The sequence below is a fragment of the Passer domesticus genome, chromosome 11 (genome assembly GCF_036417665.1).
Source record: "Passer domesticus isolate bPasDom1 chromosome 11, bPasDom1.hap1, whole genome shotgun sequence".
Classification (NCBI taxonomy): Eukaryota; Metazoa; Chordata; class Aves; order Passeriformes; family Passeridae; genus Passer; species Passer domesticus.
The window spans coordinates 15,282,574-15,306,395 of record NC_087484.1 but is presented as its reverse complement, the minus strand read 5'-3'; the positions used below and the strand labels follow the sequence as shown (position 1 = coordinate 15,306,395).

At 38.7% G+C, this 23,822-nt stretch overlaps 1 long non-coding RNA gene across 1 annotated transcript in view; it reads left to right on the top strand.

Annotated features, from left to right (window-relative positions):
* LOC135278953 (uncharacterized) overlaps positions 1-23,822 on the top strand; it is a 188,174-nt gene that overhangs the window by 31,031 nt on the left and 133,321 nt on the right. Inside the window, exons 7-8 of the long non-coding RNA XR_010346330.1 lie at positions 1,878-2,021; positions 2,721-2,917. This is a non-coding gene — a long non-coding RNA (uncharacterized LOC135278953). The remainder of the gene's footprint in view (positions 1-1,877; positions 2,022-2,720; positions 2,918-23,822) is intronic.

The window sequence follows — 23,822 nt, the reverse complement described above, 5'->3', positions numbered from 1 at the left end:
GAAATGCAGTGTGAGTAGTGGTCTGAATTTAGGCTGGGAATCTCTACTGATCCCTGATCTCTCAGGCTGCATGTCCTCTTCAGTGTGTTCTCACTGAAGTCAGTGGCAGCTTCTTCTGTCCCTGTTCAAGTTGCAGTGTACCACCTGCTTTCAGATTCTTGAAAGTAATACCCAATTTTAAGCTTTAAATTTACTGCCAAACACACCAAAGATTCCACTCATGCAACTCTGACATCTGCCATGTCAACAGTTCAGCATATTCCTGGATGCAGTTCAGACAATCAGAGCACCTACCAAGCAGCTCAGACCTCTAGTAAGCAGCAGTGGAGCTCAAGTGAGAGTAGGCTCAAACTGGTATTTGGGCTTCAAGTTTCTGATTAAAGGCTCTTTTGTTTCCTTTTTAATTTTTAAGCATCTATTTAATCAGCCTTCATCAAGATATTATACTGCATGTACAGACCTCATTAAGGGCAGTCCATTCTAACAACAGAAGTATATTTAAATAATTTCCTGAATATAAGCCTTGCATTTCAATTTTGGTTTTGGTAATAAAAGTTAAAATGGAATAACAGTAGAGCCATACTAAAACAGCTTTGTCAAACTGAGTTTGTAGTTCAGTAATTTAAGTAAAACCTGACAAAATTAGACCTACTTTGATGGGGGATTCTCACAGCTCTCAATTACAGTTTCTTAAACCTTAGCAAGAGGCAAAGCTGGTAGTAATTGTATCATGACTTGCCTCTCTGGATGCCTCACTTTCTTACTTAATGCCATACTGAATGGGTGTAACTTTGGTTGAGCTTTATGTGTGCATAAAATAAAATATTTGGAGTAGACTCAGGAGTGTGCAATCACTCACTGCTCCATGGTACAAGCTCAAATTTCTTCACTGACAGTCTTCCAAGCCAAAATCCCTGCAACCATTCCCCTACTCTTATGTAAATCTGAACACTGCATAATGCTACCAGGCCCTGCACTTATTAGGATTCTTTTTTTTTTGTTGTTAAATCTACTTTAATATCTAGTCTTGCTCTCTACAGCAATGATGGCAGAACTCTCTTGCATTTCCCTAGCACAGTTTGAGTCTTATAAGTAAATACTACCTGCTTGAGTATATGGAACTGCTTTATGAGGTGTTTGGGACAGCTGTGCTATTCATACTCCATAGGCTGAATTTAAACATGTGCTGGGTGAGGAGGGAGTGGACGAATGGGGTAATGGGTGTCATTCCCCTTCCTTCAAACATCATTAAGATTGCACATTAATATGTAGTACTTAAACTGAATGTCACACATCAGTATGTGGATAAAATATAAATATTTGCATGTAAACTAGTATATATACTATCTCATATCTTGTATAGTTATCTTCAAATCTAATATTTATGCAAGGACTTTACCATCCTTCTTGGAACCAATATTTCAGCTTGGTTGCAGTTTATTGATCTTGTTTCCCACTGGAACATCAAAATGTCTTGTGTGTTGCCTAAACCCTTTTAAGTTTCAAAACCCTTGTGTTGAGGGGCTCTCACTAAATATTTATGCAGACAAGGGCTTGATCTTCACCTTTGATATGATGTTAAAGGGTGAGATATTGCTCACAGCATATTTGCTTGGGTTTGGGTTTTTCCCCCCCCATCTAAAGGACATCTAGGAGAAAATAAAGGTCCTCCTTATATTCTAGATCTAAGCCAATGGCTTTACTCAATGTTGCATCAGGAATTGTCTGATATATATACAGGTTTTTAATAATCTTATTTAGGGGAGGTAAGAATTTTTTTGTTTGTTTGTTTTTAATTTATTTTGGTTTGGCTTATTTCTATTTTTATTTAAGAAATCTAAAGGCAAGCTCATTCTTAATTTCTGGTTGATTTACAGGAAAACATCAAGAAATAAACATAAGACTAAGGTTCAATTTTATACTGTGTGGATTTAGTTGATTTGTTATTGGAATACAAAGACTGCTGATGCCATGGGATTTAGAGGGGAATCCTCCACTCCTCCTTGGCTTGTATGAACAAGGTCAGGTCATGTGAACCTCTTAAACTTGACAGAGTTCTGTTTTGTGTGAAGCATGGGGTTTAGCATGGCTTTCATACCTCAACTCAGTTCTCAGCATCTACAAATTGTTCTTAAACTAAGGAGTAAGAAACCAGAAATTATAATAATGAGGAACAAAAATGGCTTTGGAATATCAGCTATGTAGTCCTTAAGTTTAACGGGGGAAAAAAATAGATCAGCTTTACAGTTTAATGGTGTTTTGGACATAGCTCGTTTTTATCTGTCACCAGAATCTTCAAATATTCCTGTTTTTATGGAGCCATGAAGATGTTTTCTTGTCAGAAAACACTTGCTAAGAAGCAAATTCTAGAGAAATAAAATTATTGTGTGGGTTTATAACACACTATAAATACATGTAAATTGCACCATGGATCAAAAGCTCATTTATACTAGCTGGTAATGACGATAGTTATACTGAAGATTGAACTCAAGAACTTTGAGTTTTTTTCCAAGGTGATAATGTCTTGGGACTTCTTTATTTCTATGTTGAGATCTTAGGGCTGACTCAATGTATTACATACTTCTAATCCATTGTATATAGTGAAAAGTGTTCGCAGCCTCACAAAGTTAGTTACATAAAAGTTTATTGTTGTAGCAGCTAAGTTGTTACTTCTATTGCAAATTAAAATTTGAACAAGTTTTTATTTCATTGTTGTGTAGATTCATCTGTAATTACAGTTCAGTCAGATGTGAAGATATTTCAGAATGGTAAAACACTTTCGACAAATTCTAAACATGCAGAAGTGTCCACCAAAATCTTCAGAATGTGGTGCTTTCCAGAGGAAAAGAGAACAGCTGAGAGAAATAGAAGGGGAGTGCCAACAGATCACATATGTGTGCACACACCAAGATTAAGGGTAAGAAATGTGCAGTGAAGAACCATGGTTATATGTAGGGCATGTATGTCACCAACCTCGTGTATACATTTCTATATTTGATGTTTTGAACTCTAAAATCACAGTGGGGCACGGAGGAGAACAGCAGATCCATGGCAATCTACACAGCTACCCAGTGAATTGGGATGAGTTAGGCTGGAAGGAACTTCAGAAGGCCACCCAGTCATTCCACTTTCCAAGATATGCAAACTACTGCTTTTTTATAAATTTATAATGTGGTTTTAATGCTGGTATGCCATGAAACTCTACAAAATAGGTCTGGGAAAACCCGTGAAAGATAATCCCCTTTTCTGAAAGTAATGTCAACTATACTTAAGCAACTGTCAGAACCAGTTAGTCCAACATGTTCTTAAAAAGTCCCTCTGCTAGACATTTCCATAAGCACTGTAGGTAATCTATTCCTGTGCCTCAGCATTATTGCAGAGTCAGGTGCCCCTGTACTACAGGGCACAAGCACAGAGCACTCACCAAATTAAAACAGCAGGAGACAAATAGGCTCAACTTCATTTATCTATCAGGTTCAAGATACTGTCTCACTTTTGGGTTCCCAAACAGATAAATTCTGCTACATTTATGCTGTGCTTTGAACTGTCAGTTGTCGTGGTAGTCACAAGAATATTTATCTTGGGATGTTTCAGCTGGAAGCACTTCAACTGAGCCTAATTGAGAGAGACTGAAAAAAAGTCATAATAAGAGGACTGATCTGAAAACAATTAAGAATATACTTGGATAATTATGAACCTACATCAATTCAAGGATTTTAGAAGAGGAATTGAGTGGAATTGTCTGGAGGATTTGCTGGGTTTTGATACAGATGCTGTTATGCTTGTGAAAGTTAGGTAACCATTAGTTGAAGTAGTTTGTACAGCTGTGAAAAAAAGCTAAGCCATGCAATTTATATTTGATCAGAAGAACGCAAGACAAAGTCTGCTGAATGATACAAAAACTTGGAGAATGTCTGCATGGAGGCTTGGATTTTGGGAATAGAGTTGCAGAATTTAGACCATTAACCCCTGTGTAAATGAGCCCCTCCAGGCTTTCCAGAGTAGTTCAGCTAACACCAGCATTTTGCCGAAGGAAGGTTGCTCTATTATGCTGAAAAATGCCAACTGATTTCTCCAGAGCAGCAGTGTAAAGATGTCAGTAATGCTGCAAAAGCTTCTATGTGAAGGTCTCATCTTTAGTCCTTGTTGCTGCTAGAGGTTATCACGACTTGCTACTTTCATGGTGTTCTAGGAAAAAATATGCACTGCTAGATTATCTGTTATCACTGTCACAGCCCAGCCCTCTCTGCTGCTAACATAAAACGGAATTATAAGCATCAAAGGGAAATGAAAAATCAAATCCAATTGCCTACTGAGTGACTCAATTGCGTTTTCTGTTTATTAGATGTGATGACAAGATAAAATACCATCATTCCTGGGCAGTTCAGAAGCAATCACTGGCAATTTATTTGATAGTTATCTCTTTTAGGCTCTGCCTTTATTCCCAATCTGTACACGAAGAAGTATTTATCTGCCTAAATTTAGCCATTTTCCTTGGATGTCTGTGTTTGCTGCCTTGTCTTCTAGTCTGCCTAGGAGAGATGGAAACACCTTCAGAGTATTTTTGAGTAGGTGTAGAACTCTGAATCACTGTCTGGGAGAGCCCACTGAAGCCTCTTTTTCCGTATTTTGTTGGGCAAGTTGCCTCCTTTATATAACAGTTGCAAGTTGGCAGTGACTAATGTGACCCGTCTGGGTGTCAGCTGAGATAAACTCCCTGCTGTGCTTCCCCCTTCTTCCTTGTGCTTGGGACTAGGGTGGGTATTCAAGGAGAAAAGTCAGTACAGGCTGGCCTTTGGGAAGAATAAAGTATGATACAAAAAGGAGCCCCATTAGATGTGCTCTAGGAGGCTACTTTAGTATTTTTAAAATCTCTGGGACTTCACAAACAGACATATTACTTGCTCTTTGTGCCTTACAGTTACTTGAGAGATAACAGCATGGAAATAGCTGGTTTTAAGTTTTAATTTTTTTAATGAAAACTCTATATCCCAAGGCCCTGCCTCCAACAAAAATCAAAAGCAAATATTCAGGATTGAGAATGAGAACAGGACAAACATATATATATATATATATATATATATGTCCACCATCCTCTAATATTTTCCATAGCCCCAAGAATTTTTAATACAGAAACGTTCAAATAATATTACATAAAGATTAACTGCCAGCATATATCTCTTCCACAATTTTTTCTAGTGTCTCTTTAATTAAAAAAAAACCAAAACACTAGACTGTTATATGCAAGGGAATCCACAGTTTTTCTAGGTTTTTTTTATGCAAAAATAACCCCTTTTTATTTGTTTTGAGTTTGGTTTTTGGTGGCCTCATTTGAGGCCACTTGCTTCTTCACTTGCATGGAAAGAGACTGTGAATGGGCATCTAATCTTACAATCTCTAAGACATTCACAGTTTTGAAGATCTCTTTCATTTGCCTGTTTGCTTTTCTAGATTTCAAATCTTGAACGTTAATGACAAGCATTCTTCTATCTTTTAGACAACCTTGTTTCCTCTTTGAGTTCTGTCTGGCCTATTTTTTGAGAGAAGACCAGACTTTCCACAAGATTTCCCACTGCTCCCTCACATTTGTACCTTGTCTGACATGTCCCAGGGTTAATTTTTTTTCAAAGTTGCAGTATTTGTTAAGATTTGGAACAGCACAGAACATATGCACAAACACAGTATTCTAAATTTGGAGTTCCTCTTCTAGATAGTTTCAATTTAATAACTATTATACATGTTTCATCTTAGGAAAAACCTTGAGAATGGTTGAAACAGAAAATGGAAATTTCAGCCTTGTGCAGAGTTTAACAAATTTCTGTGTAGCTGAATGGAAGTTGTGCACTGAAATGTGCTACCAGAGGCACTTTGCTCAGTGCTCTGGCAGGGAGCAGAGATGAGTTGCCAAATGCAGGTCTCCTGCTTACTTTGTCCAACTTCTTGGCTGCAGTCTTTTTTGTTCAGTGGGTCAGGAAGCTGGTGAGGCAGTTTCCATGCTCTCCCTCTTTCATGTTCCTGCAATGCAATTTGAATTTGCTACAACATGTGTGCATTTTAGAGGAACAATAATCTTGTTGATATGACCTCATGTAAATCAATGCTGAACCTGGCTAGTCTTCATGCTTTTGCATATGTATTTGAAGTGTACTGCAGTGAAATGATACACCACCTCATTTTCCTTTAGTAAAAGGCCTCTGGGCTGAATTTACAGGGCTCCTGCAAGCTGCAGCAGAAGAGTAAATCCTATTATGGGATTTCTGAAGCCGAAGTGAAGAGCTGACAAAAAGATGGGTCAGTTCAACTAATCAGCTTTGTAAATGCATTAACATTTCATTCAGCAGAGATGACCTAGAATGGTCAGCTGCCTGCTCTCAGTCCACAGGACTGAGAGGACCAAGCTGCAGAGCCTGTCTGTGCAGGGGTGTGGTGTTGCTCTGTGCAAAAAAGCTGCCTGTTCACATCTCTGGGTGAGGGGCATGAGAAATGAGCACAGTGACTTCACTGTTCAGTTACACTCACATATCTTGCTTTATGCTATGATTAATCTGAACAAGTATCCCCCAAAGGATTTTACCCAGTGATCATCCTGCAGAGGGTCTATGTAAAAAATACCTAATACTTGACAGATGTGTAGCTGATGTTGCTAATTGTGACACAGCTGCAACACAAAGCAGGCAGCAGCTATTGTATTCACAGGACAAATTTTAGCATAAGATGGCTACAAGCATTCTAATGGCTCTGTTGATTAGACCTTTGCTGTTGAGGTAGAGCAGGCAAATTTTTGTGGTAATTGCCTGTGTCAAAACCAACTTCAGTGAAGTCAGAACAACCACTGTTTGGAATGAATGTGTTTGTGCAGAGCTGGGAACCAAGTGATTAAATAACTACAGGTTTCTCTCTCAATTGTACTTCACTGTCTTTCCAGGCTACTGTCTATGCATTTGAACAGTCATTTATTAGGTTATAGTGGCTATACAAGCTGCAGAAATGCTTGCAAAAGAGCCCTGATCTTGTACTTTAGAAAATGGGGGTGCCAAGGGTTAATGAAAAAGGGTTGCTTTTTAGAAGCAGTAGGTGACATGCAACAGGCAGGTCCTGAGCAGCAATTCCCAGATGTGTAAAACTGGTCTGGTGCCTGCAGTGATGATGTTGCTCTGAGGAAGCAGGAGCTACTGCTGCTAGTGTAAATAGAGATGTCAGTGAGACAATTTGAGTATACAGAGCATTTGCTGGATTATTATCTGTGTAACAGCAAGACATTGCTGGATTTCCACAGCCATGTCACTGTCCTTTTATTTAGACTAATACAAAGCCAAAGGGAAGTATGAATTATGTGAACAATAACTAATCCTGGTCAAGAACAAAGTATGTCTGTGTGTTTGGTCTTTTTGGTTTCTTTTTTCTTTATTTGTTGGGGTGGGGGTGGGGGGGTGGTGGGAGGGGTGAGTGGATTAAGTATCAAGTGTTACATAGTCAGACATTTATATAATTACATTGACTCACTGTTTTTGATGGACTGAGCGCTCTTTCCAAATGCATGGAGAGGATCAAGGTACATTATGTGCCAAAAGATGGTACAGTGAATGAGATGTAGTGAAGAGTGGCTCTGTAGAGTTCACTGGGCTTGGGAGAAATAAGGAGCTGTGGCAAACACAGATAGCTTCAAAGCTGTTCCTATGAGCAGAAGAAAGAACTGGTTTCTATTGTAGGCTGAGTCTAGTTATAGCTCATATTAAAAATCTGCTGCTTCAACATCATAAATGTTAACATCAGTCATGTTAGATACCTGGGGTGCATGTGCATTTCCAATGGGTTGTTGATGCCAAGATTTCAAAGGGATTTCAGTGCAGAAGTACAATTTCATTCTTAATTCATCATATGCCCATGTATTATCCCAAAAAATAGGAAGCCATTTTACATCTAATAACATCACAGCTATATCACAGAAGATGGTTACAACTAGAAAAACTGCTATTAGGGATAGTTGAATTAGCATTGTTTATATGTTGTTACTTTATGTTCAAAAGTTCTATTGAGCAATGACACGAAATAGTTTTTTAAAACTGAAAATGCTGCAGATTCCCACATATGTGGAGTTTTGCACATGTTCACAGTACCAGATGAAAACATGACTATGCAAATACTTGTCTTGTCTGTTAAGTCAAACAATGCACAGATAAATATAGACCAAGAAAAGAAATCTAGTAAAACATTTGACTTCATAAAAGAGAAATTATGCAGGGGCACAACAAGGTTACAAACGTAGTAGTCAAAGACAAGAGAAGCAAAAAACCAAAATTTACTCAGTGCTTTTGGTCTTCCACCTGTAGCTTTCTTGTTCCTATCTGTGCTTTTTCCCAGTCTCATCCTGGCTCTTGTCCCACCTGCCAGTCTGCTTTCCTTGTCATATCACCTGGGTGAGAGGAGCAGAAGCATTGAAACCCCAGGAATGAGAGAGTTTCTGCTTGGGTTTCTCTGCCTATTGTCTCAACAGCCGGGGCTCTCCTGCTGGTGCAAGGAGATTGAGCATTTGTGAACTGCATGGGAACAGCAAAGTAGTGTTTTTCATAGAAATGGTGATGAGTATATTCCTGATGACAAGGAACACACATACATAGCAAGATGCTTTAAAAAAAATGTTGTGGATATTGTTAACGGGAGAAAAAGAGAAGTTTCTACTTATGCTAATTTTTACAAATAACTGCAGTGCTTCTAAGACAATGACAAAAAAAAAAAAAAGACCTAGTAAACCTAGTATGGAACAGATAATGTGTGCAATCTTCAGTCCCATTTTTTGGAATATGAGAAAATTCTAAAACTGGCTAATATTTCCATTGTAACATTCATGCATTGTAATGGTAGACACTGTAATGGTACCTGTAGCCAGCATTGGTTCCTCTGATTATTTTCATTGAGATGTCTCTTGATTTAGCTCATGGGCTTTCCCAAAGTTTTTCAATTGCATAAATAGCCTCTGTCTCACCTGGCTATTCCCAGGCTGCCCTGTTATTTCCTGTTGAATTGCCTCTACTAGGGAAAATTTCTGTGACACTTCAGTTTGTGTATAGGTCTGACCATTGCTTGAGAACGTGTGTTACAGTATTACAAGTAAGGCCTTAGAAATAAATAGGTTCTTATTAGGAATTATTTGTTTACTGCTATTTACTGACTTGTTTATAATCAAAAGTGTTGGTATTGGAAAATGAATATGATTATGGTTATGTCTCTTTTGGAGTGTTTAAGAACATAGATTACTCTGTATGTGTGACTATCAATCTATTTGTTGAAACAAAACAAGGTTTATTTGCTAACATTCTCATGATCAACAAGACAAAAATAGCCAGTATGTTATTGATGTAGAGTCTTGTTTTGTTTGTTTTTAGTGGCAAGCTGTTGTTTTTGGCAGTTTAAATTATTCTATAAACCTTCCTTTGGGTAACTGTTAAAGAATTCTGTATTTGTAACATAAAGAGCAGAGCAAAATAACAAAACTCTGAAATTTCTGTGACAAGGTTGTCTGCAATGACCAGTGGATTGATCTGTATTCATATTCGTTTTTCTGCAATAAAATTGCCAAGTAAAAATTTTAATATTAGTTACTCCAAGGATTAAAAACCCTCACATAAGTAAACAATGTGTAAACAATGGCAGGTTAAGGAAAAACAAGTTTTTTTCTTGTTAGATTTACTTCTAGATTTTCTTTGTCTTTGACATTTACTTTTTGGTCTCTGTCATGAATATTACAATGCTTCTTGTTTTTAATGGGAACTCAGCTTCTCAATTAATGCCTCCTGTCAGAACTTGACCCTTTCAGAAATAAACTAAATAGCACAAAACTTGAAGAAGAATGGAGAATAAACAATGCTGTCTTGCCATTGCACAGAAATGTTTATTAAACAACTCCATCAGTATCAAGCTTCCAGGCTTGCTCTACACTCCTGAGTTACTGGTATTGTTTGAGACCTGGTGTTTTGAGCAGTTCAGCTGTATTTATGTTTACTTTGCATAGAAATAGAACAATCTCACTTGTATTAAATGACTGCAGTATGAGTTGAGGATTGCAACAACAGATGTGAAGGAAAAAAGATATTTTAGCAAAGGTTGTTTTCCTTGTGTTCCCTCTAACTAAGGCTTGTCTCTCTAAGTGCAGAATTCTATTCTAACAAATGACAATTAAAATTCAAAGTTTTACGTTTAGGTAACTGCCTGCCTCCACAGAATACCCTCATACACAGGATTTAGTTTGCTATTTATGTTGGTTTTATGGACATTCAAATCCTGTCAGGCTCAGCTCCAGTCTCCTCCAGCTTTATGGAAGATTTCCAGAGGAAGTATTGAAATGGATAGGTTTCATGTCTCTATTGCTTCCACCATTACCTAGTCTCAGTGCTCGGTCATAAATTACCTTGACACTTTTGCATATTTAGATATTTCTTCTCTGATCCTATTCTGAATTCTTGATCTAGTATTTTCATAGTCTTCTTGGTAAACTTACAGAATCAGAACTAGCATCTGCTACAGCCAACAGTAAATTCCTTACAAACAGCCAGAAAAATAGCTGCATCTCTTCGGAGCAAAGTAGTACAGTGAATAATATGACTTTAAAACTAAGATGAGAAGTCTGGGAGCTGAGTGAGTCTCATCTCTAGTAAGCTGGGCCACCCAACCAATGAGGCAGTAGAGGCAATAGGATTGAAATTGTACATAGGTTTTGTTTGCTGAGGACGCCTGAAGTTGCTTGACTCTGACAGTGCTAGCACATAGGTTTCAACTTTTTAAATGTTACTATGGCATCTGAGTTAAGAAACATTTAAAAATTACTCCAGAAGTGTTTAGCTCTTAACTGTCATTGTTGTGTGGTGCTTTTCAGAGTGATCAAGATCCCAGCATCCCCCTGGGGTTATGTAACCTAGAGAGTTGGGATTTCTACTGCTGTGCTAAACTCCCCTCACTGCATCCCTGGCTGCCTCGGAGCTGGGATGTGGCAAATGAAAGTACTCCACAGAAACCTCTCCCAGCCCCTTAACCCCCAACACCAATGTATGTGAAACATACATATGCTCCTTACTGCCACAGCAGTCTGATGGCTACCTTACTGCAAAGCATTTCCTGACATGGATGAACTAAAAATTTGGGTTGAAAAGGGCTTTAATTAAACTATTTGTTTCAGAACCTCCTGTTAGTTGCAACCCTGTAGTGCTAAAGGTGGAATATACTGTACAAGCTTTTGGATGTAATGGAAAAAAACCCTACGGTTTGCACTCTGTGATAGATCTGGTGTGTGTTAATGTCAAATATGGTATAAAATAAATTAATTTAATGTACAGTGTTCTTACTAACAGGAAAGTCTAACTGACCTATTTAGAAAGTTTGAAGATGTGTATGTCAGTTTATTTTCTCACCAGTTTCTAGCAGAAGTGACTATTTAGAATGCATCTCGATCCAGTTTTCATTTAAGGTTTGGTGGTTATTTTTTTTTTTAATATCTTATTTTCACATGAGCTGGGCCATAAACCACAACTAAATTACTTGCTTGGCCTTTCCCTCCTGGCTCACCACCCTTGTCCCAAAGGGACGGAGGCTCCTGGCAGCACGGTGTGAGTGCAGGCCAGCAATGGTGCCAGAGCCACCCGTGCTGCCCCAGCCCTTCCCTGGAGGGGCTGGCAACAGCACCTTCCACACTCCCAGCTCCCTGGGACACAGGGCAGAGAATGACTGTGGCTGACCATGCTGGAAAGGGCTCCTTCCTCAGAAACCATCACAGAGGGTGTTTATAAGTTTATGACCAAAGTTAAGGTACTAAACTGGGGCCCTGGCCCACAGTTCCTCCCAAGGGTTGTGTGGGGCTCTGAGTGTCCCTTGCTGTGGGTCCAGAGGTTGTGCCTCATGCATCCCAGTTTATACATTTATTTCTGGAATATCAGCCATTCTCTTCCCCAGAAATGAGTCCCTGATTGCTTTCTTTGAAACAAAATCATGTTTCTTTTAAAAATCCAACTTAGAATTGCCTACCCAGTTTCATGGAAACCTGTGAGGAAGTCTGCTTTCCCTGAACCACCAACAAATTCAGTGTGTGGGTGAAAGGCATTATTTAGGCTCTTGTAAACCATCAGGAGAAAAAACCCATGTAATGTAACATTATCAGAAGAGGCTTAAAATCTGTGGGGTTTTATTGCAACTGAAGGAAACATGGCTGAACATAATGACAGAAAAGGCATTGAAGTGCCTTTCATTAAGGAACTATTTTTTTCTTTGCCTTTCTCCTTTGTTGTATAAAGCTTGCAAATATCAGGCAGTTGTGTCCTGGCGAGGGATCAGCTGCCTCTGGGCAGTGGCTGTGGCTGCAGAGCCAGCAGGAAAACATCATGGCACACAGCTAAGGGAAGGGATCCAGGCTGCAGAACACCTGCCAAAGACTGTAGCTTGTATAAAACTTCTCTCAGGTGATTTCAAGGGGTGGAAAGGCAGATGACTAATACTGCAAGGAGGTAAAAATTTCTGCTTTTCCACTTCAGAAGACCCCAGGGATTCAGGTATCTCCTGGCAGGTGTCAATACTAAGCTGATGAATTAAAGTTAACTTTAACCTAAAAGTGTTGTAGACTCCATTCCATTAAAGCTTAAGGGAGATTTTTCTGTCTCATATTGGTCCCCACATCAGGAAGCATATTTACTGGAAGTCTTTCATTTGAAGGCAAAAGTTACCTGATACAGGTCATACATTGAGACATCCCTCAGGCCCAGCAGTCACCAGCCTTGGTGCCTGTGGCAAGTGTTGCTGTAGAATGTTGACTTTTTTTTTTAAGTTCTATAAAACTTTGTTTTTCTTAAGTGTGTTGGAGTCTTATGAGAGGAAATAGTCTTAAAGACAAAATAGTTGTTGTTTCCTTTTTTGTTTTCTTAATGGTAGGTTTTGGCACAAAGAAACAAAATTTTACAGCCTCAAAAGAGCTCAATAGGCAGACTTAAATTTTTTTAATGCAATTTTGTTGCTGTTGCTGCAATAGGCGAATCTGTTGTGTTCCACACAGAGCAATACTACACTTATCCAAAGCATGGCCTCAAGCTAGCATCTGAATCAATGTCAGTTTGGGATTTCAAACCTGACTTCTTGTTCAGTGTCTGGAACTACTTTATGAAAAAATAGCTTAGCCATACATTCAGCATTCACCTGTGAGACCCTTCAGTCCTTTATTCCTCATTATGCAGAAAACTACTCTTTAACAGAGACATTTATGGCTTTTTATTACTGTGAATGATAGACCTGTCTCTATGTTTAGAATATATCTCAGCTGAAATTATCCCAGCCAGCTGCTATAAGAATACTTACCCTTTAAACTGTCTAGATAAAAACACAATTTCTTTATTTTGTTGCAGCCCATACTTTTCATGAAGCAAACTTATGCTTTTTTGGGTCTACCTAAAAACAGTAGCCAGACAAAGTTAAGGGAATAAAAAGCAGTTATTTTTACTGAAGGGCCTTCAGGTACATTTAGGGCAGACAAAGCCCCCCCCAGGGGCTACACCCAAAAAATGGATGATGGGTTTTCATACTTTTATAAGTTTGCTCCATTTGGGGGTTAATCTTCCAATTACAGCTTCAGGTAAGGAAGTCATTAATCCCAAGTTTGTGCCCCCCTAACTCACTTTTCTTTACATCTCTCAGGGCCCAAGACAGAGACAGTAAGGTGTCCTTGATTCCCAGGCCTAGAGGAATTATTTTTGCCTGACCAAAATGGGAAAGCAGTAGCTAACACTGTACATGGAGTTTAGAGTTATACACTAAAGGATTACAAATATAAGAAAAATATAAAAGCTAAAATCCTAAGGCATTAAACTAATTATATTCCATAATTGCATAAATGTTTTTATATCACTTTCTTGCTTATTTTGGGGCAGCATCTCAGACAATGTTTGTCATACTTGCTTATTCAGTTCTGGTCATGCACTTACTGGGTATGCAGGATGATCTTCAACAGGCAAGTGAAGGAGATCAGACACAATGAGGATTCTTCATGCTCTTTAGCAAGGAACTGCTTTAGCAGAACCCCTAATGATGGAACAAAATGTGAGAATATATAATGAAAACATGGTTTGTCCACAAAAACCCAACATTTTTCTTCAGAGGTTGGACACTGATGGATTGAGGAAATAGTGACAGTGACGGGGATGTGTAATTTCTAACATAAAGGAAGGAATAGCCTCAATATAAAGCTCTCTAGCTTTATTCAATGCATGCCAGTAAGATCAAGAGACGTCTTATTGCTTTATTATAGAAGAATTGGATTTTGGCATGCTCTAAAGAAATTAGTTTAGCTGCATCAAAAACCCCCATAGTTCTATGGGTCTAAAAAGAGTTTCCTATATTCAAAGAGAAGTACTATTAGAAGAGCAGAAAAAGAGAACTGGGGAAAAAAATCTCTTACCAACAGGCTGAAGCCATGGTCTTGGGCTATCTAGACAGGATGGGAAGGAATCTTGGTGTAGAATTCTTCATGGCAGTCAGGCATCCTGTATTTTTACTTCTTTGCTCAGATGTCGTCAATTTGGTCCTTTGTCAGCAAGGCCCTAAGTGCCTTAAGAGCACTCTGACACTAAATGGAGGAAGTACTTGAAAGGATCTCACAAGCAGGCTTGGAGATTAATTCCATAATGTACCTCCCTTTTTTTGAGTGGTAGGGTGGTGAGACTAGGAGAATATCTTTAGTGCTTCTCCTGCAGAAGCAGGCTTAAGTTCCTGAAATGGCTTGTGTGGCTCCAGGAGGAGGACCAGTGTTTTAGGATACTTCTCTCAGCTTTTCCATTCCAGCCTTTAAGAATGAAGTGCAGAATGAAGTGTCCTGCTAAGCATCTCCCAGCTCCCTATGCTATCCTGCTGGGGGTTGTTTTAAGAACTGCATCAAAAGACAAGTGATATGTTTAGCCCATAACTGCTGTGCAGTCATCATTAAGTATCAATTGCTTCTCTATATTGAAAGTTCTACTTTTTTCCTAATTTAGTTGATTGAATTTACACTTTTTCTATTTGGTTTAACTGCACTTACAGGTGCATTTCAGTATCTCTCTGTGCCTAATGACTGCAGGAGAATTTACCTGGTTCTTGTTACAGCTTCAAAGAAACAAGATAATACAAGTTGATTTAAATGAAAATAGTAATGCACTAGAGAGTTGCCTGTGCAGAATTTTCTGTGACTTCTGTAATCCCTGTATTTATTTTTTCATGCACCCACTTGCACATCATTTATCAGCATGTTCAATATAATCCTCAAGGGCTGTAGTACTTGGATTTTTTGGTTGTGAGCATGACTTGTGTTTCTGCTATTACTTGGAAATCAGCCTGTACATAATTTCTTTATATTTCTTTCTGTCAGAATCAAATGTATCATTTTAAAGGAACAAGCCCACAGGGCTTCCATATTTTGTCAATGTGAAGGAAGAAATTTCATGAGAAATGTTTTTAATATCAAATCTCTGCACTGGTATTTTAATAGTCTCAAATTTTACTGTATGACACAATAATGTTTCTGACAAGAGTGATTACATCTTTGGCATTAGGACAGCAAGGGACAGGTTATATTTTTTGCACTATTTATCTGTTATTCCCAGCTCAAGAAGGACTTTAACATGCTCTGTAAGACCACTTAGAACTTATTCATTTACTTGTGATTTTTAATTTGTAAGAAAGTTAAAAAAGTACACCTCTTCCACGAAGACATCTGACTTCTGCTGGGAATTTCTGCAGCAAATACTGCAGATACTGCTTCTGAATCTTTTTCTACAGCAGATCCAAAGGGATCCCATCTGTCATAGCTGCATGATAAAGACTGGAATTTTTTTTACTTTGACTATTCCAAAAAAGAGGTTGCAAAATAAAATAGTAATTAAGACTAAGTGGTTGAAACATGCATGCTTGCACCTAAAGGCACTCAGATTTAGGCTGTGGGTGTTTGGTTTTGTCTTTAGAAAGTATCCAGTCCCCTGTGGATGTCTTTGGAAGACAGGACTCAACAGATTTTATGTCCTGAACTCCCTTCTTTCTTTTTGAGGTGTTAACCATATGCTAATAATTACAATACTGATTCTAGACATTTACCTACCATTTTTCCAGCATCCAGTTTGCAAAATATGCTTCAATTCATGCAAAAAACCACTTGTTGAGCCAACTAGAAACTTAGGGGCTCCTTGTGTGGTGTCTTACCACGACTGAGACAAAGAAAACTGCTGCTCTGCTCCACTTGCAAAATGTTATATTGAGGACTAAAACCTTATTTCAGCAGAGGACGATAGGAAAGTTGGAAGAATCACCAGCATGCAGGAATCTAAGCCAAGCTGTGGGAGAGTCTTGTCAACAAAATGCTGTTTGAATTAATCACTACCTGAGGTAGAAATGTTGCAGAAGACCATGTGTATCTGGAACACTTGAGTGCTTCAAACTCTCCTACAATGACCTTGCACATACAAGATAAAGCTAATAAATATGTTTAATAATTATGAGGACAAGCCCACCATTTGGTACATGTAATAATAGCAGCGAAGACTGTCTTTTATATATTGGCAGTGTTATAGAAGATTCCTACTGTTCTTTCCTTTTCCTGCAGTACTTGAGGAACTCAGTGTAGGGCAGATGGCATAAAGGAAGTTGGAGTGTTCTTTTTCTACATAATAGGTAGAAATATGTTCAGTATGTAGCACAACAAGCTCCTTCCTTACTCGATCATGTGCCTCCAGCCACATGAGCCTGGTGTTTCCTGTACTAATATTCCAATCAAGTGCCCATCCTAGCCCTTAAGGACAAAGCAGGTCATGTATAATTGTAATGCTTCCTTGAATCACAAAACACTGAGCACAAACCTTTTTTTTTTTCATTTGCATTTGTCTTTGTTGGCGGGTTGACTATTTTGCTGGCATTTTGCCTCTCTTCCATGTTGCAGGTAGGAGTGTTATAAAAGTTGCACAAAGCTGGGTGCCGTGTTAACTTTGATGGCTAGCTCTGTCACAACCTTCTTTTCTTCTTAACAAAAGGAAAGCAATTGCCTTGAGTAATGCACAAAAATTGGCAGAAGTTACAGATGGCACTGTCAAATAGCGAAAGAAAAAATAATGTCCCATCTACTGTGATTTGTCTGGCAGAATTGAGGATGCTTCTGTCATTTCCCTGACATGATGCTATACTTATCCATGGCACACGGACAAGACTTGTCATTTAGATAAGAGCTGAAGTGAACAGAGAAAGCAGAGCCACAGTAGATTTATTAGTTTGGATTGAATTCAGAAGAAAAACTGCTGTTGAGAATTTTGATATTCATTTTATGTGATTCTGTATTTGCTGTAAACTATAGCAGCTTGACCCAGTAAAGATGTTCCTGTTTTTTAAACATATCATTGTCTGAAGTTAAAGTGCAATATCTCCCTCTGCATACCTTGTAAATGGCTCATCTATGCTGGTGATAAAGCTTATGCAAAACTATGGTATCAACCTTGTGTCATTTTTGTTTTTAAAAGCCACCCAAATAAATAGAGCAATCCTACCAATCTGTATTGTTACATGCACGGGGTCAGTTCCCCAGCTTCTAGCCTTTTAAAGTTCTACACTGTTCTGTACAGCAGCCATATGTCATTTGAAACAGTGTGTTGCCTTTTCAGGTGTAATTTGGTTTACAACATGTTTATTCTCAGCAGGCTTTTCTCTGGTCTGTGCGTGACTCTGAAACCACTTCAGGATGACTTGCACAGTGTGATACACTTCAATAGTAATAATAAAAACAGCTTAAAAACACACACACAAAAAAACCCCAAACCTAAATCAAACGGAAAAATCCCCCACCCACCTAACTGAGAGTAAAGTAAAAGTTTGCCTTATTTACACTGGAACAGATCCAGAATGTGTCAGTGGAGGCAAGTATTGAAAGAACTTGTGAAAAAGAAGGTTTAGTTTTGGTGAAGGAAATGGGAACAGGAAATCCCAGAGACAGGCTGTTAACACAGGTCTGAGGATCCACGCCTCGTTACTTGGATTCTGTGCAGCCCAAGCATCCTTAAGGGAACTCAGTGTTCTCTGTGCTCGCTGTATATCCAGCCTGGCTGTTCAGATGCTCCCTCGGGGAGAGGTCCCTGTGGTGCTGCTGTTCTGCTTGCAGCAGGGTGGGAGGAGCTGTCCTCCTGCGGGTCCTGCAGGGCTCTGCCGCTGCAAAGCTCTTCCTTGGTACCTGACAGGAGAGGAAAGGATATGGCAGTGCCCAGAAAATGGGTTGGTTTGGTGTAAAACCTGGCAGCAAGTCTTTAACGTTGGTCACATGTTTGTGACCAAAGTCTGTTATGAAGTACGTTCATGTTCTGCGCCCAGGATATTGACAGGTGTGTTTATTTAGAGGATAAGATCATAAGAGCTGTGTCTTCACAGGCATACTTTACAAGATTGAATATTTCAAAAAGCCTTGATTTCTCAGCCTTGAATGGCTGGGAAAAAATGGTTTGGAGAGGAAATGGTTTGGTTAGTAGTGGAATATACTGAATTATTGCACAATATGTTTTCCTTTCCTGTTTTAAATGTTTTCTTGGTACTGATCCAATGACGGTGTCTCCCCTAGGAGGTACCACTTAGACACAATAACCTTAGATGTCATCTTGTAAGAACCATGTATTTAAAAGGAGTAAGTCACTTTGAAAGATTTCTGAAGGCTCTCCTGGGTGTAGGCTGTTTATGCTGTCCTGGAGTAGAGATGGGGAGAATTTCCTGGGCATGAGAGGGCCCTGGGCTGGTGCAGAGTCAGTGTGGCATCTCTTCCATGTCTGTATCCCTCCATAAGGAGGAGGCAATCACTGATAGCTTGCAACAGCATCTTAGGAACTTTCCAATGTATGTTAGAGGATGTGGGGGGATAAGGGCACGGGTGTTCTCTACCAGTGTAAAGAAGCACTTGAAACCTTCTGTGCTTCCCCATTGTGTATGAATGCAGCTGTAACTTTTATTTTCCAAAGAACTTACAGACTGCCTTAATATCTTCTTTACTTTTTAATTTGTGTTTAAGTTTGTAAAATATTAACTTCCTAGAGCTAAAAACTAGTATGTAGTGGTAGGTTTGGTCATAACAAAGATAGGACCTTGGAGAAATTGTGTCATGGGGGAGGAATTCAGCCACTATAGTTCAAACAATAAAGGGAGTTCAAACAATATAGTTCAAACAATAAAAGGAGTAAATATGTAATGGGAAATAGCTTGAGAGCACAGGATTAGTAGGAACAAACGTAAAATGATGAGGATGCAAATCCAAAAACTGAGAAAGCAGAAAGGAGGCATAAATCAAGCAACTTGGTTGCTGGATATGATACTACTCTCTTTTTCTACTGCACTCTAAAGGACGATGAACATAGTAAGAGCAGAATCTTTCTTTAGAGTGCTCTCTCTGGAGTCAGTGAGAAGTAAAATGTAAAGGCAGAGTTTGAGATAGAATTCTCAAACCTGTACTTAGATTCATTAAAACATATCACTGCAACTAGAATAAGTGACTCAAATCAATGACCGGACTTTTGAAATAAACCCAGCTTATCTACATTTATCTCACATAAAATCCAGTATTTCCATACAAATATCAGGATTCTAATAGACCTGATGGGGAAGGACACAGCACCAAATGGAAGATGTGAACATTATGTTTCAGCTACATGTTTGGTAGTAATAATGACATAACTGCATGTCTCTATTGCTCTTCAGAGCTGAAGAATTAGCTAAACAGAGGGGTGGCATCAGCTCTCACTGATGTAGTCTAAGTTTTGAGTCCCATCTCATGGGCAAATTTGCCAGTGCCCCTTTGTGTGTTGGGACATCCAACAGACTGATCCTAAAAGTGGATAGTGTGTGACCTGAACTGTTGCGTTGTCCCATAAAAAGCCACTGCCAGCAAGAAACACTTGTCCCATTGGAAAATATCAATACTTTTATCTTCCTTCTTTTCCTTGGGAGGTATTATTTTGTTTACCAGAATGTTATTGTACCTCAAGAAAAGAAAAAAAAACCCAAACCAAAACAAAAAAAACCCCCAAACCAAAACAAAAACTAGTAACAATTTTACCACATCAGACCAAAATTCTGTTTAGCCATTTTTAGTTTTCAACTATGGCAGTAGTGAACAGATGTAAAAGCAGGATGAGTGTAGAGTGATCCACTTCCATAGGCTGTGGAAATCTGCAGTCAGAGCACTGCCCAAGTGCAAGACTGCATGAATTGTGTTAGTGTCCATCAATGGATCTATTGTCCACAAATTGTTTAGTTCCTTTTTGAACTTGCTTGTTTTCCTGATCACCCCAGTCTTCTGTGGGAAAATAATCAATGAATGATGTAAAAATATTTATTCTTCTATGCTTTTAAGAGTAGCACTAAATAGCATGACTTGGGTAATTGTGGTGTTCTGAGAAACAGTCGATAATCACTTCCTATTCATCTTCTCCACATTGACAGAGATGCATGAAATAAGCATACTCCATCTTTATTGTCAGGTTTCCACTCTGAAGAGTCCTTTTCTATTCATTCTCTATTTTTAGAAAATCATTTTGTCTCTAATCATCCTTTGTTGCCCCTTTCTGCTATGTGTGTTATGAGGTTACTAAAATTGCTCTCATGATTTAAAATGTGGGCACCCAAAGGATTTATATAAAAACATAATGATGTTTCATGTTTTGTTCTCTGTTGTTTCCCTAACAATTTCTTATTTACATTTAGACTACTGGGCACTGAAATTATATTTATATCAAAGTAGCTGTTATTTTTGATCAATATCAGAGGTACTACATTACTTTTTGAGTAGGAAAAGATAATTTCAAGCATGTAATTTTGTACTTATGTTTTCCCTATGGATATTTCTTCATTTATTGATGATGAATTTCATCTGCCTTTTAATTACTCATTCAGCATTGTTAGGTCTTTCTGGAATTCATCTGTTTGTTATGGTCTTTATTACCATGACTAATTTATCATCAACAAGAGAATTGTTTATTCTTATAATTTGCCTTCTGTCTTTTAGCAAATTATCAGTCTGGCAGGGGATCTTCCTTCTTACCCAATGACATTTTATTTTCTTTAAAGGTCATTGAGAGACTTTTCTAAATTAATTTATTTAAGAAGATCTAGGATCCTCTGTGGCTGGACTATGCTAGCTTGTTTTTGCAACTTCAGAAACTTAATAAATTTGAAATACTACTTTTATTGAAAAATAAGAAAATTTTATTTGCTTTCCATTCTGTCATATTTTTGAAAGTACCCAGCACATTTATTATTTGTTTTACTTTCAACCTCTCTACCCAAGTTAAAAGCTTTTGTCAAGGTTTGTAGTTGCTTGGCTCAACCTTGCCAACATTCATTTAATCTCATATGGAAGTCAGTTTCAGTGATAGGGCTTTACAGAGGAGCAGGTAGTAAACAGACATTTCATTAAGAAATTCTTTTAAACTCTTGGCTGAATGTTATCAGGCATGTTGTTCAGGTGGTAATTTGGCTTGATTAATTTGATTTCAGTAATTAAGTCTTCTACAGACACTGCAGATTTTAATGGATTCTTAGATGTGACCTGGTGATTCTTAGGGATGCTCTGGAATGAGAAGGTCCCCACAGCTCTTCCTGCACTGTGAACATGAGCACAGAGAGATCATCAGCACTGAGCTTTATCCTATGGTTTCAGCTTCATTGAATGTTTTGCCTACTCTTCAAGCACTATCCAGAATGCATCCTGGCTTTTATGTCTTTAGCAAGTATTTTCTTTAAAATCTCTGCCTGACCTTGATAGTTTCACATTAAACCCCAGGGTGTTGTGTTTTGTTCTATTTGGATTTTTTTTCAGTTTGTTGTGTTTTCTATTTTCTTAAGAATTTCAACTCTCTGCTCAATGAAGAATCACCCCTTTAAACTGACAGGGTAGGTTTAGATTAGATATTAGGAAGAAATTCTTGACTGTGAGGGGGGTGAGGCCCTCAACAGGTTGCTGAGAGTCATGGATGCCCAATCCCTGGTAGCAGTCAGGCAAGGCCAGGTGTGTCAGTCTGGTCCAGTGGAAGGTGTCCATGGCAGGCAGGTTGGAACTGGATGATCTCTAAAGTCCCTTCCTACCCAAACCCTTCTGGGCTGCCCTGCTGCCCCATGTGGACTAAAAGCTTACATCAGCTGAGCGTGGAAGAAGTTCCAATTGAAAAGGAGACAGAGCTCTTTTATTTCCACACTTTATTATATCACCTTTCAGGGAAGAAGTACTCTTTGTCTTTTCCAGTGAGAGCCTTTTTTCATGCAGCCTGTGATGGAGATCCACAGTTCAGTCAGTCACCAGAACACAATTAGGGTAAAAAAAAAACATATCACTTCAATAAACAGGTTCATTGTGGTTAGATTGTTCACAAAAGAACCCCCTGAAGACAAAAATTAGGCAAATTACCTGGGCCAGTACTGAGTGACTGAGAACTGGGAACTTTTAATTAAGTTGATATAAGACATTTGTATGTTAAGTGTTCTTTACTTAATATTGGCTGCATAAATAATTCAGCTGAGAAAGAAGATGAAGATTCTTAGACTAGTAGATTTGACAAGTCTGATTGTGCTCATGAAAGTGTAGACAGAGCTTAAAAATTATATGCTCAGAACAGGGATCCTAATGTCACCATTATCACAAGTTACTGAAATGGAAGAAGAGCAGCCTATTAGCTTTTATTTGCTAATAAAATTTGGCTAGTAATAACAGCAGCAACAAAACCAGCAGGTTCTCTGTGCCCATTAGTCAAATTTATTATATAACAACAGTATTTGATTACCAGACTGATGACTTGTGAAGTGCTTCTGTGTGTCTGTGTGCAAAATCCAGAGCCTGAATGCAAATGCCTGATTGCCAGACAAATCATGTTGAGTTCTTTGGGTTTCATTCCTGATTGGATGAAGCACTTGTGCAAATAACTGTTTGCAGTGAAAGTCCATTGGAGAGTCTCCCTGGTGGAACCCAAAATACATTTGGTAACCTGGCCAGACATAAACTATCTGAAATCACAGAAAACTCGTGTTTATCAACTTTTCTTAAAAAGAATCCTTTCTTCCTTCCCCCCCCCCCCCCATTTATCATATTTATTAATATTTTCAACTGTTAATTGCGCTACTGGAGTTCATGAGAAAGGTTAATCCACATCAGAAGTCTGGGGGCAAAGAGTTTTGCCTTCTGCAAAATGGTCCCAAGTACATGCTAAAAATGTATCTGTGTAGTTTGTGTCCTAAAACAAGGACTAAAATAAGGACTTCTGCATTTTTCTCTCTGGCATATGCGTGTTTTGGCCTCATACACACATGGTTAATTTCCATTTGACTTTAGTGAGTGTGTGGATGGGCTTCACCTGCTAAGCACATCTTCAAGAGGGGGCTGCCAGAGGTTGGTACTGCTGCACAGAGTTAAAGGTGGGCAAGAGGGAAGTGGGAAATGCATCCTGCAAGTCACAGCTCCTATTCCTCACTCCTGCCTATGGAGGTAGGAGGGCTGCTGTGACAAACATGAAGCCAAGCACTGCATATTAATTTCAGACAGTTGTTCCAAAAAGCAGAACATTTTGATTTACTTGGGTTTGATATAAACATCAAGGGAACTATTTGGGTTTCCACACTATGAGGAGAGGAAAATACCATTTTTATAATTTTTTCACTGATGTTTGGCTGCAGTCTGGCTCCCTTTATTGTACTGGAATAGCTGTGGCCATTAGTATTTTATTCGTTCCTGCTCCCTGTCAGAACTCTACAGCCCATCTGGAATAGGCAGGAACAAAGAGCAGGGAGACAGACTTTTAGCCCCAGGTCTGTCAGAAAGGACT